At 42.1% G+C, this 16,449-nt stretch overlaps 1 protein-coding gene and 1 non-coding gene across 2 annotated transcripts in view; both read left to right on the top strand.

Moving 5' to 3' along the window:
* The first annotated feature begins 2,783 nt into the window (after window positions 1–2,783).
* On the top strand, window positions 2,784–2,916 carry LOC139021328 (small nucleolar RNA SNORA41). The gene has a single exon (XR_011473449.1). It is a non-coding gene; the product is annotated as a small nucleolar RNA SNORA41 (small nucleolar RNA).
* A 1,482-nt stretch (window positions 2,917–4,398) lies between these two features.
* Window positions 4,399–16,449, top strand: part of GCNT1 (glucosaminyl (N-acetyl) transferase 1) — a 28,357-nt gene continuing 16,306 nt past the window's right edge. Inside the window, exons 1-2 of the mRNA XM_070431471.1 lie at window positions 4,399–4,488; window positions 5,249–5,358. The gene's annotated coding sequence lies outside the window, so the exon portion shown is untranslated. The remainder of the gene's footprint in view (window positions 4,489–5,248; window positions 5,359–16,449) is intronic.

The following is a 16,449-nucleotide window of genomic DNA, read 5'->3' as shown; positions in this document are numbered from 1 at the left end:
TATTTCGTGAGACAACGAACTCGGAATCAAACCGCACGTTTCGGTTTCATAACTGCCACGTCACCCAGCAATGGTTCTTTTCCCTGGCTGCAGCAATTGGTTCCAAATTCTAGTTTTTAATCTACCTTCTCAGATCCAGCAACCTTCAACATTTACCTTCAGAAATACCCCGGGGTAGGGGGTTGGAGGGGTACAGTCCCTTCCTTGGAAGCCAGAGTCCCAGCTCCCTCCAGGCCCTCTTCCATCTCTTAGTTTCTGATAATCCGAGTACTTCTCTATCCAGATCTCTCAGTGGCAGCTGCTTCCTGCAGTTACTATCTCTCGGTTATTGCGATGGTTCCTCTTGCCTTTCCAACCCTCCATTGCCTGTTTAAGCAATTCCTTAAAGTTTTTCTGTAAAAATAGCTGCTGAGATTTCTGTTTTCTGAGTAGACCCTGACACCCCTAAGAAACCCAGAAATACCCTTTGAACTCCTTGTATAAATTTATGATAGGTTTGTTATTGTGGTAACTAAATGACATTTATAGGATACACCCAGTGTCCAACTGACAAAAATCTATATTCTAAAAGTTAATTTATAAATCCATTGTTTGAATCTTGAAATTATTTTTCCAGGTAAAACAATATTACACATTAAAATTTGATGAGCAGATCAATCCACCAATGCTCGTAATATATCTGAAGCACAACATTGTACAAATTGTGTTAGGGAACAGAATTAGCATTGTTTTGGCAATGTTAAAGAACAGAATTCAGTGGAGCAAATTTGGCTTTATTAAGTAACTAGAGGCCTGGTGCACAGATTTGTGCACTGGTGGGGTCCCTTGGCCTAGTCTGCGGGGATCAGGCTGAAACCAGTTCTTTGATATTCCCCGAGGGGTCCCGGATTGTGAGAGGGCACAGGCCAGGCCAAGGACCTCATGGGTGCATGATCGGGGCCAAGGAGGGACTGCAGGAGGGCTCCAGGGCGTGCCCAGCCTGTCTTGCCCAGTCCCAATCTGCTGGACCCCAGCAGCAAGCTAACCTACTAGTTGGAGCATCTGCCCCCTGGTGCTTAGTGCACATCATAGCGATTGGTCGAATAGTCAGAGGGATAATTAGCATATTAGGCATATATATATATTAGAGGCCCAGTGCATGAATTTGTGCCCTGGTGGGATTCTTTGGCCTGGCTGGTGATTGGGGCCGATTGGGGCCGATCAGGGCCAGCTGGTGGGGAGAGGGACCAAGGGAGGTTGGCTGGCTGCGGGAGATTGGCTGTGGGAGTGCACTGACCACCAGGGGGCAGCCCTGCATTGAGTGTCTGCCCCCTGGTGGTCAGTGCACTTCATAGCAACTGGTCTACCGGTCTTTCGGTTGACCAGTTGTAACGGTTGCTTAGGCTTTTTTATATATAGTTTCTTGAATTAGGCAGCAAATAGGAGGAACCCCATGAGTTGTACACAATGGAAGGTTTTTATAGGCAGAAAAAAGCTAAAAGAGTGGATTATTTTAGGCAAAGCCACCTTCCCTTTGGGAAGGTAGGGGTCTTATCAGGCGGTTTACTTCACTATTTCATCAGAAAATTCCAGAGTGATTGGTTCAAAATTCTACTGAGGCTGAAACTGCAATTAAATTAGTTATTAAGCTTTGGTTTAGTGACATAGCTTAGCAAAGTGACTGCATTTTGGCCTGTGTTTCTTTTTTTGTTTTTAATCTGTTTTTATTGACTTTTAGAGAGAGAGGAAAGGAGAGGGAGAGAGAGATAGAAACATCGATAAGAGAACCATTAACATTGATTGGCTGCCTCCTGCACCCACTGCACTAGGGATGGAGCCTGCAATCTGGGCACGTGCCCTGACTGGGAACCAGTGACCACCTGGTACATAAGTTGACAATCAATGGCTTAGCCACACCAGCCAGGTTTTGGTTTCTTTTTTAACAGAAATGTATATCCAAAGTTTCAACTATTGTGCTAATAACAAGTTTTATTCATCTTCTTACTTTTTATTTTAAAAATTTTAATAACTTTATTATATCCAAAAATATTCCTCTTTCTACTATAATCAATATCTAAAAATACATTTAAATTAGGTACTTAAATTTTTTTATATTAAATCTTCAAAATATGTGTATTTTACACTTCTGACAGATTTCAATGCAGTCCAGACACATTTCATGGGCTCAATAGCTACATGTGGCTAAGTAACTACTGCATTAGCCAATACAATTGTTGAGTATATGCCAAAGAGTAGAATTGTTGAATCATAGGATGTGCACATTTTATTTTCTTTCTGTTTTTCAGATACAAATGTTTAATAATATGAGTAGGTAACTCAAAAGGAAGCAAATCTGATTACCCCTTTAGAAATTAAAGAGTATTCTTGTAGATATTCTAAGTATTGATGATTAGAAACAAACTTAAAATATCCTTGATGTAAGCCTAGTATGAAAAAATTAGTCAACTGAGAGTCAAGGAGACATGGTTAGTCTAATGGAAAGAAGTGAGGTTTAGTTTCAAACATTGAATTAATAATAGTTATGAATTTAATTTCATAATGCCCTGTGAAGGTTTTTATAATATATTTGCCTTCATAATGTCTTTACATAAAAATATCATTATGTACCTTAGTAAAAGAGGTCACCTGGATTAGCAATAGACAGAGAAAACAAATTGCAATTACTTGTGTGTTTGTGTGTGTGTTTTTGTTTGTTTTTTAGTTTGGACTGAAATGCAAATTCTGTGTATATTTGCAGAAGGTATTTAGGATTCACACTTTTGTTCCCATGATAAAAAATATACTTCCACAGCTACTGGTCTGCAGCTGTTCTCATGGTGGCAGTTGTGGCATTCCTCTGTGGGAAAGAAATTGTTCCACGATTAAACACCTCTTTCTTAGCAAAACAGAAAGGGGGCATATGTGTGACAAACATGAGATAAAAAATATATATATATATATAAACCCCAGTTTAGCCATAGCCAGTTTGGCTCAGTGGATAGAGCATCTACCTATGGACTGAAGGGTCCCCTGTTGATTCCAGTCAAGGGCACTTGCTTGGGTTTCTGGACGATCCCCAGTAGGGGGCATGCAGGAAGCAGCCAATCAATGATTCTCTCTCATCACTGATGTTTCTATCTCTTTCTCCCTCTCCCTTCCTCTCTGAAGTTAAAAAAATATATATATATATATGTATATGCCACAGTTTAAAAGAAGCTCATGAGTTCTTAATGTATTATAAAAAGATTACTTTCCTAAATAAAATTAAAACAAGATGCTCCAAGATTATCATTGGAGCAGGAATCTCCTTGGGAAGGAGGCAAGATTTACCTTCCCCCAGGAATATTTCACTAGCTCCACTTATTATTAGCTCCACTTAGGGGACAATGTCAACCTCTGCTCTGTATGGACCTGTGCCAGAATGCCCCACCTCCCATTTAACCTCATTAGGTAGAAAACCCAAAGGGTGAGTTCAGCGGTGCCCTCTAGGCCAGCCCAGCCCTGCCTTCTGCATTTCCTGTGTCTCCCTAGACTAGCAATGACCTTCTTTTGTTAGAATGACGGTCAGCAAGCAAGCTTCCAGTTACAGGGAAACCCACCTACTCACAGGGTCTCAGCTTTACCCTACAGATCCAGCAGAACACGCTGGGCGGGACTGCGTATGCTCCTTCATTTACTTCAATGCATGTCGTTGAATTAATAAATGACACCAATATTAAGAACAACGGAAGAAGACAAATGCACAAAAAGTCTCTTTCGACAAAGGAGACTGTCAACTTTTATAAATGACTACCAGGCCACGTGCTGTCAGGGCGGGAGAGAGGTGTTTACTATTTTGCACGGCACTGTGGTTTATTCCACACTTAATCTTAGTTTTTATGTGAAAATACACCTGCACATAAGGAGTTTTTAAATGCTAAATTTAGTAAGCAAGGCTCATTGGGAAAAAAAAATACATGATCACCTCTAAACTTTGTATGAGATCAAGAACCTTGGCATTACTTTTTTTTCCTTTTGTTACAAAACATTTTCATTTTTTTAAAAATCAGAAAAGGCAGTGCTTCCTCCAGTTTTCCGCCACTGAGGAAGGGGACATAAAATTCTGAAAGAGACCCCACTCACGCGCCCAGCCCTTGTCCCCTTCGGAGAACTAAAAACCAAGGCGAACCTGAGGAAGCAGAGGGAGGAACTACGTGGATGCCTGCTCTCCTCCGGGAGCGCGCAAATGCCCAGAGGGCGCACGGACCCGGCCAGGAGCAGGGAGCCCCAAGCCCCGCACGCCGGGAGGCGGGCGAGGCGGCGAGGGGATGGGCGGGGCCTAGGGGGGCGGTCCCAGGGGCGTGGCTCGGGCGGGGGCCCGGAGGCTTAGAGGTGCGGTTCCAGACCGCCGCTAGCTCAGCGCAGACCCCGGCCAGTGCGCGGCGGGTGAGGAACGGCTCCGCGTGGCTTCTCTGGGGCGCCACGCGGTACCGCACCCTCTTGCGCCTCCGGGCCAGACGCTCGCTGCAGGTAACCAACTCCCCACCGACTTCCCCGTTCTGCCGCCCGGTGGCGGGGGAGAGATGGATGGATGGGAGGAGGGAGCGGGCTCTTAGCCGGGGCCCCGCTGCTCCGAGTGGAATGGGCTCCATCCGGGCGGAGGAAGCTGAGCCGGGGCTGGAAGTGAGGGCGCGCGGTGGGAACCGGCGGCGAGCGAGTGCGCCTTGGGCCAGGGATGGCGCAGGGCGCTCTCCCTTGACCCTACCCTTCTGCCTGATCATTGGTGCCCGGGGCCAGAACTCTGGTGCCCAGTGTCACCTGGAAGCCACTTTTCTGGCCCTGCAATGGGCGTCTAAGCTTAGAAATCGGGAGAGTTGGCTGCAGGCATGGACAGGCTAGAAGCAAACAGTTACTCACTGCCATCCTCTGGGTGCCAGGGACTTGAACACTAACCATAGCCCTGCAAAGAGACATTACCTCTAGTTTACTGATAAAGAAGCCGACGCCAGATAACAAATAACTCAACCTGGGCGTCTGGAACCAATGGAAAAGAGGCTTCCCCAGTCTTCCTGCTTCCTCGCTGTCCTTCATGTGCAGGGCTGGGAAACTCGTGCTGCCGGGTCTATTACGAAAACAGGCGATTCTTCTTAAACACAGTTTAATTTCTACCCAAGATTCTTTTTGAAATTTTTGTTAGCATCCAATTTTTGATTCCAATTCTTCCAGGTTTTGGTCATTAGCTTCCGACGTGTTAGTTAGCTCTTGCTCACAGCCCTTTTCCCCCTTGCAGCGCTTTCTCTCAGATACAGAGCAAAACAGAGGCACCCTTGCCTGCCACACACCATCTTTCACAGTGGACGCCTGCAGATCCAGGCTGGACCTATGGGCTGCCCAGTGGAGGTAAGTTTTGTAGTTACCTGGCATCCTGCGTATTCTTTGCTTTGCTATTTCTTTATTAGAGGGAAGAGAGTCTTCGTTTTACAAGTAGAACAAGAGGCGAATCGGGAGGGTATACGGTGCTCAGAGAAAGCCATAGTGTCTGGAGATGAGAACCTGGCCACAGCTTTTTGTGGCCTGAATTCGGTGAGTGGTAGGTGAGGGACTCTCTCAGGGACCTGTCCCCTCCTCTGGGCATTCTGCCCCCCTTTCAGAGCTGTTCTGAAAGGCCGGCTTGTTTTATAGAGGAGAGGTGGAGGGGAGAATGGTTTTCAAAGATCAGTGTAAATTACCTGCTAGGAGCCCAGACAGTTCCAGACAAGCCAGAGGATTTGGTAACAGATCTCAGTTCTGGCAAGAAGGAAAAGCTCTGGATATCTCCTATTGCTTAATGAATTTTGTGCAGGCCTTAAGGATGGTAGCTTTGGGAAACTTTGAGGTCTTAGAAATGGCTAACTTTGAGGTCTACTTTTATTTATTTATTTTTTTAGGCTTTAACCATTTATTTAATTTGTTGCCCTTTTTACTATATCTATTGAGGTGAACTGGTTAACAATATTATACAGGTCTCAGGTGCGCAGTTCTACAACACACTGTCTGTGCACTGTATTTATTGTGTGTTCACCACCCCAAGTCAAGTCTCCATCCATCGACATTTATCTCCCCTTTACCCTCCTCTATTCCTACCTTCCCCCAAATCATCACATAAATCCTCTACTTTAAAAAACAGTATCATGAATTTTCTTTTATAAAGTTTAACTGGCACATGAGGTAAGATTTTTTCTTTTCCTGTTTCATGGTGAGGGTTCGAAGGTTTCCCTGTCAGCTCCTTCCCTTCAGGCTGGCCCTGGCAAGGACCTCCTTCGTCTTGGCCCGGAATATGTACTGGATTCATCTTTCACTAATTACAGCTCATTCTTGGCTAGTTTTAGGACTATTTCTAGTCACAATTTGCTTCTTTCCCATTTGTAATTTAGTTGCTACACACTAAGAAAAATGTTTTCCCTGAGAACTATTAACTATCTACAAAATCAACTCTCTGCAGGGCCTGAGAGCTCAGTGGGACTTGGCTGGTCCCTGGTGACCTCCAGAGGACTCGCTAGAATCAGGTTGGATATCAGCCATTTCCTCCACGAAACAATGCAGGAATTCTGGCCCGGTTTGGCCAGAGCTTTTTTTCTCCCCATCCCCTTGCCCAGAAAATAGCGGAATTTTTTTATTTAAAAAAATGTGAAATCAGATTTAACATAAGGATTGGCTAATTTTTCTTTTTTAAAAACACAAATCAAATTTGGTTCATGCATCTGCCTTAGAAACTGCAATACCTGCTAATTCCATTTGCAGGCGAATGAAAAATTCTATGATGTAGGTAATGTACATTTTTCATGAAATGAGGTGGTAGGAAAGAAATTAATACTATTAAAAATGATCTCTTTTGATTTATGACATGCACATTATTTCCGCTGCATTGAGTCCTTTACGGCGCATCCAAGGAATTGTGTCAGTTTTTAATATTAAGTCTAGTGAAAAATGTACTCATGGTTCTGGCTCAGGATGTCAAATGCCTAACTCCCTGCCTCAAAAAGGAAGTTCCCAAATGACTGTTCATATAAATATATACATCAGTTCCCACATGGCTGTTCGTATAAATCAGGTGTGTTGCCTCCTGGGGACTGAATTCTTAACCACATTGCCTTTGACAGAGGAGGGATGGCTTACGGTTGTCAAATTGTGGCGAATGCCATGTATGGTAGACCAGGGTTTCCCAACTTTGGCACTTTTGACACTTTGGCAAGATAACCTCTTGTTGTGGGGATTGTCCTGTGCATTGTAACATGTGCAGCAGCTTCCTCGGCCTCTACCCACTAGATGCCAATAGTCCCCTCCCTCCAGTTATAACAACCAGAAATGCCTCCAGACATTTCCATACATCCCTTGGGAGACAAAGTCACCCAGTTGAGGAAAAAACAAAAAAAAACACAAGAAAAAACAGCCAATATTTAAAATGCTCTAGAGTCTAGACATTTATGAACTAAACATTAAGTAAAAACAATTAACTTTAAACTTCTAATGACTTGAGAAGCTATTTGTAAAGTTTAACCAAATATCTGACTTTTAAAATATTTTTATAATAAAGATGACTAAACCAGTGTTCTTCCTCATGAATGGCTACATGTGTCTGGCCAGGTTTTATCCAAAGAAATTCTGATATAGTTATTAAATTTTTGAAATTTAAAATGTTGGAAACTAAAAACAAATTCTGTGGTAGTTTTCAATTTTCTCCTTTTAGTAGACTCTGCTTTTGAAGGTGATAGAGTATCAGTGGACCATGCTTGTTAATTTGGGAAAATTGACACAATCTCTGATATTAGAACCCCAAACAAAAAATTCTAAGCAAAAATTTGAATAATGAGATTCAGTGTAGACCATGTTCAGACTAGAATTTAGTTCTAGGAAAAATTACAAAGCTTTTTACCTAATAACAAGAACTAAGAAAACCATGTATTTTTTTTTAAATAAGCTTTTTTATTTTAAAAAAGTTCTAGACTTTCAAAAAATTGTGAATACAGAGTTCCTATATACTGTTTCCCTGTTGCTAATGTAATCATGTATTTCTGTGGTCTGAAAAATCCTAACTTTATGAAAAAGACCCCATCCCCTACATAATACATGATAACATATCGATGAAAAAAAATGTCCTTAAACTATAACCCTCTTTTTTTTTTTTATCATAAGCTTGGGGAGGCTGAAAACATAGCTCTGGTTATAAAAAATGCATCCTTAGCTAGAGATGGGCTATCCATTGCGTCCGTTCCAGAAATCAAACTAATTTGTAAGACTCAGGACAGGTTACATAATTTGTGGGGCCCCTTGTTTTCTAAGACCTCAACGTTTCTCATTGAGAATTTCAAGATGGCGGCAGTCAGATGGGCATTAAGCAAAGTGCAGGGTCCTGTGTGACTGCACCGGTTGCACACCCATGAAGCTGGCCTTGGTAAAACTGTCCGCAGCTCAAATGAAGATAGCGATCACAGACGCAAATCCAAAGAAGGAAATGTTACTGCTGCCACAAAACACTCAGAGTTTCTGATTCATTGATTCATTTCTCCATCAGGAGTCCTACATGCATTTGGTAATCAATGCATTAAATATACTAAGAAATTTCCCCAATTACTAACTTTTCTTCTTTTATTAAAGGGATAGCCAAAATGTGGCTGAGTGACCTATTTATGCATTCATTGAACAGCTATTTACCGTGCACCTGTTAGACGCCACACATTGTCAGCTCTGGGGTTACAGCTGGGAACAGGATGGAAGGTCCCTGCCTTTATGAGCAAACTAATCTAGTAGCTGGGAGGAGGCGTGTGTGTGTGTGTGTGTGTGTGTGTGTGTGTGTGTGTCCGCACGCGCAGATCAGTGCACAGTCACACAGGCCATCACATTATAAGTGGTAATTCAGGAAAGCACAAGATATCCAGAGAACATTTAACCTGGGGTCCTAACCTGGTTTAGAGGAAAGGGTTACTCAGGGTAGGTCTCCCTAAAAATAGATATTTAAATTGAATAGAAAATAGGTGAATTAGGGGTTGAAGTTCCAGGCAGAAAGCGTTGAGACCTAGGCAGGAATGTGGCTTGGGGTGAGGCCTCTTGGGTCATTTTCAGCATTTTGGACTTTAATGAAAAGATAGTGGGAACCCAGTTGAAGGATTTTACATGGGAGATGAGACGATTAGGTTTGGGTTTTGTAAGTGATCATCGTTGCTGTGGGGAGAAGGGTTTGGTGGGGGAGGTCCTGTTGGCATACACGGTGCTTTTGTGCAAACTAGGAAAAGGCCTCCCTTCCTGGTGGACCAGTTAGAAAAGATGTCCTGCTTGGTCCCGGGTAGGCCAGGCCAAAGGCTCTAGCCCCCTGAGCCAGTCACCTGCACAGGCATAGCCTATGAAATCACACAGGACCATGGCGGGGATGGGGTGGGGGCAAATAGTGCAAGGTTTTGCTGTCACCCAGGGATGATGCAGTGATGCTGAACCTGTCAAGGGCAGAGAGAGACTGAGCTTGTAGTTAAACTCAGTGAGAAGGTAGTGGTTATTTGGCTATAGATGATGGAAGGAAGAACAAGGATGATTCAAAAGTTTCTTGCATAAAGAACTGAGTGGGACAGAATGGTGAAACCATTTATAGTGTTAGAGAACAGTGGAGGAGGAGCAGGTTGCCAAGAGGTGGGGGAGGGAGATAATTCCATTTGGACATGTTTGCTTCTGAGACACCCAAGTGGAATCAAGGAGAAGGCAACTGGTGGAAATACATGTTGGAGAGCTGTTGCATAAAAATAATCATGCCTATACAAAGAGATTATCCAAATTGGGGTGTCAGATGAGGAGAGAAAGAGGCTGGCCCAGAAAGTAAGAGTGTTGTGTTTGGAGGAGGAGAAGCTGGTTAAGGCTACTTGGAAGGCAAATATGCATGCAGGATAGGGAGGACATTTTTTACCTGACTTGAGATTGGAGAGAGTTGAACATATCCTAATGCTGCTGGGAAGTTTCTGGTAGAGAGTGAGAAATAAACAACAGGTCCAGGTTTCAGAGAAGGTGAAAGCGGATGGATTCCAGAATTCAGGTGGGGGCATGGGTCTTTGGTGGAAAGAGGGAGAGAAAGGATGAGTAAAGAGGTCTTAGATTTGGGGACCAGAATTTCAAGGACTTCTCTTTTCTCTGAAGGAGCAGACGAAAAGCATCTGGTGAGTTTGGCATGTTTGTGTGCCAAGTCAAATGTTTCGTCAGCCAGTATTTATGAAACATTTTCTAGTGCCAAACATTGTGGTAGGCACCTTGGAAAGTCTTAGGAATGATGTAGATTGCTACTAGGCTTAGCCCTTGTGAAATATTTGGTCTTTGTCCTGGTTCCTGACACAGAGCTGCTAAGCCTTGGAATTTCCTGAGTGATTGATAGGAACGCCTTGTTACTCATAAAGGAGCTCCTTTCCACACCTGAGTTTATGCTAATGAGGTGACTTCGGTGTGGGGGCCCCTAGGGAACCTCAGGTTGGGGTTGGCCACCAGACCAGAGACTTGGAACTTTCAGCCCTACCCACCAACCTGCACACTGACCTCTGGAACGGGAAGGAGGTGCCTAGAAATTGGGTTATAAAAACTCTTAACAGTCACACTTGGAGAGCTTCTGGGTTGATGAACACCTCAAGGCGTGATGTGCCATGAGAGGGCATGGAAGCCTGTGCTTCTTCCTCAGTACCTTGCCCTTTGTGGCTCTCCCACTGGCTGTTCCCGAGTAAAATTCTTTCTAATAAACTGGCATTAGTACGTAAAGTGTTTTCAGGAGTCCTAGCTGTGCTAGCATATTTTTCTAACCTGAAGGAGGGTAATGTGCACTCATTTGCAGTTGACGTCTGAAAGGGACAGCCTTATGTGACTGATCCCTTAATCTGGGGTCTGTGCTAACTCTGGGTAGTTAGTGACAGGATTGAATTGGTGTCAGAAGTGTTGTAAAAACAGCTCAGCTCTATACACCTGAATCCTCTCACCATCTTTTCTACAATTATTTCCCACTTTTGACCTTGCACTTGAAAACTAACGGCAGTAATGCTTAACTGAGAGCTTACCTCTCAGATGTACATCAAAGCCCCTAGGGCAGTGATGGCGAACCTATGACACGCGTGTCAGAGGTAACACGCGAACTCATTTTTTTGGCTGATTTTTCTTTGTTAAATGGCATTTAACTATATAAAATAAATATAAAAAATATAAATCTTTGTTTTACTATGGTTGCAAATATCAAAAAATGTGACACGGCACCAGAGTTAAGTTAGGGTTTTTCAAAATGCTGACATGCCGAGCCCAAAAGGTTCGCCATCACTGGCCTAGAAGCTCTGCATCTCCTACAAAAGGTTCACTAGAGGCACATTTGTCATCATTCCAGTGACAAGAGTCAGCTGACCATTGGGCTGGAGACAAATAAACATGCCTTTTCTGGAATCAGCAGCTGGACCCAGGCATGCACCTAGGGCATCTTCGCAGGCTATTGGATTTGCCAGATTTGTTTGTTCTTTTGATGTAAGTTCAGGATGTGCCTCTAGAATGTCCCCAACCCATCCACATAGATGGAGCACCCTGATCTCATCTTCCTTCATTCTTTTCGCACATCTGTTAAACTAATCAAAGTCATCAAACTCACCTAGGGAGATCCAGTTGTAACACTCCTGCTAATTAAACAAAACCTCTGGTTTGCAGAGAAAATGCCTGAGGCACATGCACAGCAGTAGATGCACCTGGAGTGCTGCGGTCCCAGGAATGTGATCCTGTTTGGGCTCTTAGCCTCCGCAGCCCCCAGGGCGTATATGAAACCCTGCACGCATCTTACTGGTTATGCTGAACTATTTTATAAGCACATTATAGACAACCTGACAGTGTTGTTTTGATTGTCTTTTCTCAAAGAACCTTTGAATCCCCTGAAAGTAGGAGACATGGCTGTAAAAATACAGGATTTTAAAATACGAGGACAGGTCAAAGTGAGTGCCTTCAACATAAACACCTTGCTTGGTATCAATAGACATTTCCGACCATTCTGAGGGTTGTCCTTGGTGCCAAACTGGATCCATTAGGAAGGAGACCAGCGTTTGATGGTGGGTGTGATTTTGCAACACAGAGAAAATCTGCCTTACAAGGTAGATTGATCATGCTCAGTCATACGGTTTTTTGGAAGGGGTTAAAAATAAAGTGTAAATATATATAGAGAACATACATTAGATTTCACGTTTGACTCATACAGATTTTTTTTCTTTGATTATATTGACCACAAAGGATTGTCAGATTTCTTGTCTGGGGTTCTTTGGGTGGCCCACCAAACAACCCCCCTCCCCCACTTTCTCAAAAAAAAAAAAAGAATTGCGTTGAGGCAATGCAGTACAGTGTGAAGGGACACATTCTGACAGGGTGAAGTTCCAGGCTCTGGAAGTTGACCCTTAGAAGAGCACTTACACCCCTGGGCCCCAGCTTCCTCTTGAGTTAAAGAGGAGAGAGGGACTTGGGACCAGATGGAGTTTTCCCTTACGAGCTGGTAATATACTCCTCTCTAAAATATTTTCTTGATCAAATAACTTTGAGAAATGCTGAATACCATGTCCCTGTCTTTAAACATTCACAGGGAGCCTTACTTAAAGGCTAAAAAATAAGAGGCCCAGAGTCCTGTCTTTCTTTATGATCACATTTCTGGTAATATTGGATCAGAGTCCATCCCACCCCCACAACCTAGTAACAGCCCCAGAGCTGGTGTTTCTAGCAGGACTAGGTGCCCTCCAAAGTTCCTTTCTGCTCTACAGTGGATGCATTGTTCTAAAAATAACTAACTATACTGACCAAGCCCCTGATTTCTCCCAGAAGGCTCAGCAAATACCCATTGTGTGAATTCCTTGGTATTGGGAGATGCGTTACTTATGACTGTTTTAACCCCAGAACCTAGGATTCTGTTTTGTACAAGAGATGCTTGTTGTGGAATTAAATTGGGTAGAGACAGGTATTTGTTAGTAAACTTGAAAGACAGTTTCTGATTTGGGGGGTCTGAAAAGGTTACATTTAGACATGAACTGAAGATTTGAACCAAGTCCAGACAAGAAAAGATATAAACAATAATGAAACAGTTGATTAGAGCATTGTCCTGATATACCAAGGTTGCGGGTTCGATCCCTGGTCAGGGCACATACAAGAAGCAATCAATGAATGCATAACATATTTTTTTAAAATATGTTTTTACTGATTTTTAGAGAGAGGAAGGGAGAGGAATAGAGAGATAGAAACATCGATGAGAAAGAAACATCATCAGTTGGCTGCCTCTTGCATGCCCCCTTCTGGGAGATCAAGCCCCCAACCTGGGTGTGTACCTTGACCAGGAATTGAACCACGATCTCTGGTTCAACCACCAAGTCACAATGGCTAGGTTCAATGTTTCTTTCTCTTTCTCCCTCTCTTTCTCTAAAATCAATCAATAATAAGGAATAAATTGCTAATGTTCCTTTGGGCTCCTTATGTGACAAATACAGTGTAACCACATTACACATTGGCTGACTTATTTTTTTATAAAAACAGCAGTATGTATGATCCCTATCCCAATTAAAACACTTAAATTGATTAATTAAATTTTTAACCAGTAAAGAAGCTGAAGCTTGGAGAGAGGTCTGAGTTTGTGGATGATGGTGCCAGTTTTTGACCTGGGCAATCTGGTTCTAGAGCTGAAATCATTGCTACCAAACCCTCTTACCTCTTACATGTAAACATTCTGAAGAGAAAATATTGAGCCATTGGTAAAAACAAAACACAGAATGAAACCTCAGTGATGCGCCATTTTACTGTTGCAATATTGATGAAAATAATTATACAGTATATGCATATGTAGTATGTAATTAAGGTAATTATATACCAAATGTAGAGGAAATGGTACTCAAACATGATTGGTGGCAGTATAAGAATAGTCCATTTGGAAGGCAATCAAGAGCCTAGAAATTTAGAGGTTTTGATCCAAGAATCCCTTTCCTGGGAATTCCAAGGAAATCCTTTAAAAAGACAAAAAAAAAAAACAAAGCTAAAAGTGTTCATAGCTCACGTTTATAACAGTATAATTTTGAAATACCCTTAATATCCAACCATGAGGCACAAACTAATTTTGGCCAAAAAAAAAAAAAAAAAAAGAGATTTTGATACTGATTAAAGGGAAAATAGGAAACGGAATCCCTGCAGCTGTTATACCTGAGCACAAATGTAAGCCAGCAGTGTCCCTGGGTAGACATCAGCAAGGCACATGGAAATGATGTAGGGCTGTAAGTGACTTTTCCTTTGTTTAAAAATAATCTTGAAGGCTTTGCAAACATATTTAACTGGAGCTTATGTTGGAACATTGGGGCCATTTTGTCTCAATTTGCAATTTAAAAGAATTCCTGAAGTGAAAATTAAAATTGCACACAGTACAGATATGTTTGAATAAATGCCTGCTCCCTCCCCCACCAAATAAAAAGGTCACTAGATAGTTTAGGGTGTGTGCTTCTCAGATTTTTCCAGTGCACATTTATAGTTGGCTTGTTTTGTTTTGTTCTGTACAGACTGAAATACCGCTCATCTCCGAATGACGTTTCATCTCAAGAACCTTTTTTTCATGTCATGACAGAGAATTCCTTCATTCTTGGCTTAGGCCCTTATTTTAAATTCAGCAAGTATGCTTAAGTGTAATTTAGATAAGATGAAAATGACGAAGTTTGCCACTCAAGTGAAGCTTCTTAAAGGTTAACATTCAGAGCTCAGATCACAAATGGTTCTCTGAGAGTTGAAGTGGTTGCCATGATGTATTTTAGGGCTGAAGCCTTCAGGACAGTGTCATATTTATACCCTCAGGAAAATTTAGAAGGTGCTGAGGCTCCTTGAAAGGTTGTGAGGTAGGGTGAGGTATAATTCAAAGGTGTTAATAACCGGACCCAGTGTTGTTCTTGGCCAGAAAGTGAGACTGCTCTGTTCCCTCGGTCCCCTGGAGAGTCAGCCCTGGGTTGAACTCCACCCTACTTCTTTGCTGCTAGTAAACTGGAGCAAACGACCATTTTCAAAGCAGCTAAAGCCTCAGTTTCTCAGCTCCTCTACTAAGTGGGAATGAAAGTATCTACTCACAGGGTTGTGTGAATTAAAGAGAAAATGTATATAAAATGCTTGGCAAAATACATGCTAACTACTAACATTCACAATTTCCTTAATTTTGAGATAACTTTGATTATAACAGCACCAAAGTTTTAAAAAATATATTATTGATTTCAGAGAGGAAGAGAAAGACAGAAACATCAGCAAGAGAATCATTGATTGGCTGCCTTCTGCACACCCCCCACATTGGGGCTCGAGCCTGCAACCTGGGCATGAGCCTGGACTGGGAATCAAACCATGACCTCCTGGTTCATAGGTCAACACTCAACCATTGAGCCACACTGGCTGGGCTGCACCATCAATTTAATATCATCTTTTAAGAAAATAGAAAAAAATAAACACCACATAGTAATGAACACATATTGTATCAGTGCATTAAATACCTATCAATTTTTAAAAATGTCAGTGTAAGAAAAAATTACATTCTCCAATGTGGGAAGGAAGAAATATTCTTCAACCCTTCAGGGGTCTTCCTGCTGGTCTAATAATTAAATAGAAGACAGAATAACAAGAGAAAATGAACAAATTTAATTACATGTGTATGTATGGGAAACCCACATACATGAGGGAGTTAAAGACCCCACATTCATAAGAGGTTCAAAGACAGAAAGGGAAAATGAGATTATGGCATTCTGAGCTAAGGATGAGGTGGGGCACTTTATTATAGGGGAGCATTTTAATCATTTTTTATTTGTAGAAGTGGTTTATTTGAAGCACTATTACAACATATAAAAACTGCATAAAGTCTTAATTTCCACTCATACAGTGGTAAATTTTATATAATGCATAGTAAAAACTTTTAAAATTCAGAATGCACAAGATACTGCACAATTTGGTCACTAAGTCATTAGTTGATAAGCAAACCTTACAGAATAGGTTCATGTCAGCCAAGGCCACAAACACTGTGTATAACACATTTGAACTGACAGATGTCAACATGTTAAAAATACAGCTTCAGTGCACACATTGGGGATGCTTATCATCACTCTTCTGATTTCTTTTCTGAAATCTTGCCTTTCTTTCCACAGTGCTTAGAAAGCTATTCACTGTTGTGGTTCATGGTATTGAGAAACAGACTTAGTGCTACAATACAATGGGAAAGGAGGTCTTTGGGTTATGGAACATGAGTGGCAAACATTATCTGTAATTGTCTCTTACTCATCTTTCTCATGTTTTTAAAATTGCTTTTTCTGCACATCACAATCTCATTTCCCTTTCAGACTTCCTTTGCTTCAAGCTTCCACTTCCTAAGCAAGCACAGAAAGTGGTGAATGCATTTCTCTCCTGTTTCCTACCCCTTTTAAAAAGATTTGGGTCAATTGTAATTGAGGAAGTCTTCTTGGGTCCTTTCTTTTCCTCTGGATGGAC

The sequence above is a fragment of the Myotis yumanensis genome, unplaced genomic scaffold (assembly GCF_028538775.1).
Source record: "Myotis yumanensis isolate MYYU_CA2020_CCGP unplaced genomic scaffold, mMyoYum1.0.hap1 SCAF_12, whole genome shotgun sequence".
Lineage (NCBI taxonomy): Eukaryota > Metazoa > Chordata > Mammalia > Chiroptera > Vespertilionidae > Myotis > Myotis yumanensis.
Note: the sequence above shows the minus strand (reverse complement) of the source record. Positions and strands in the feature narration are given on the sequence as shown.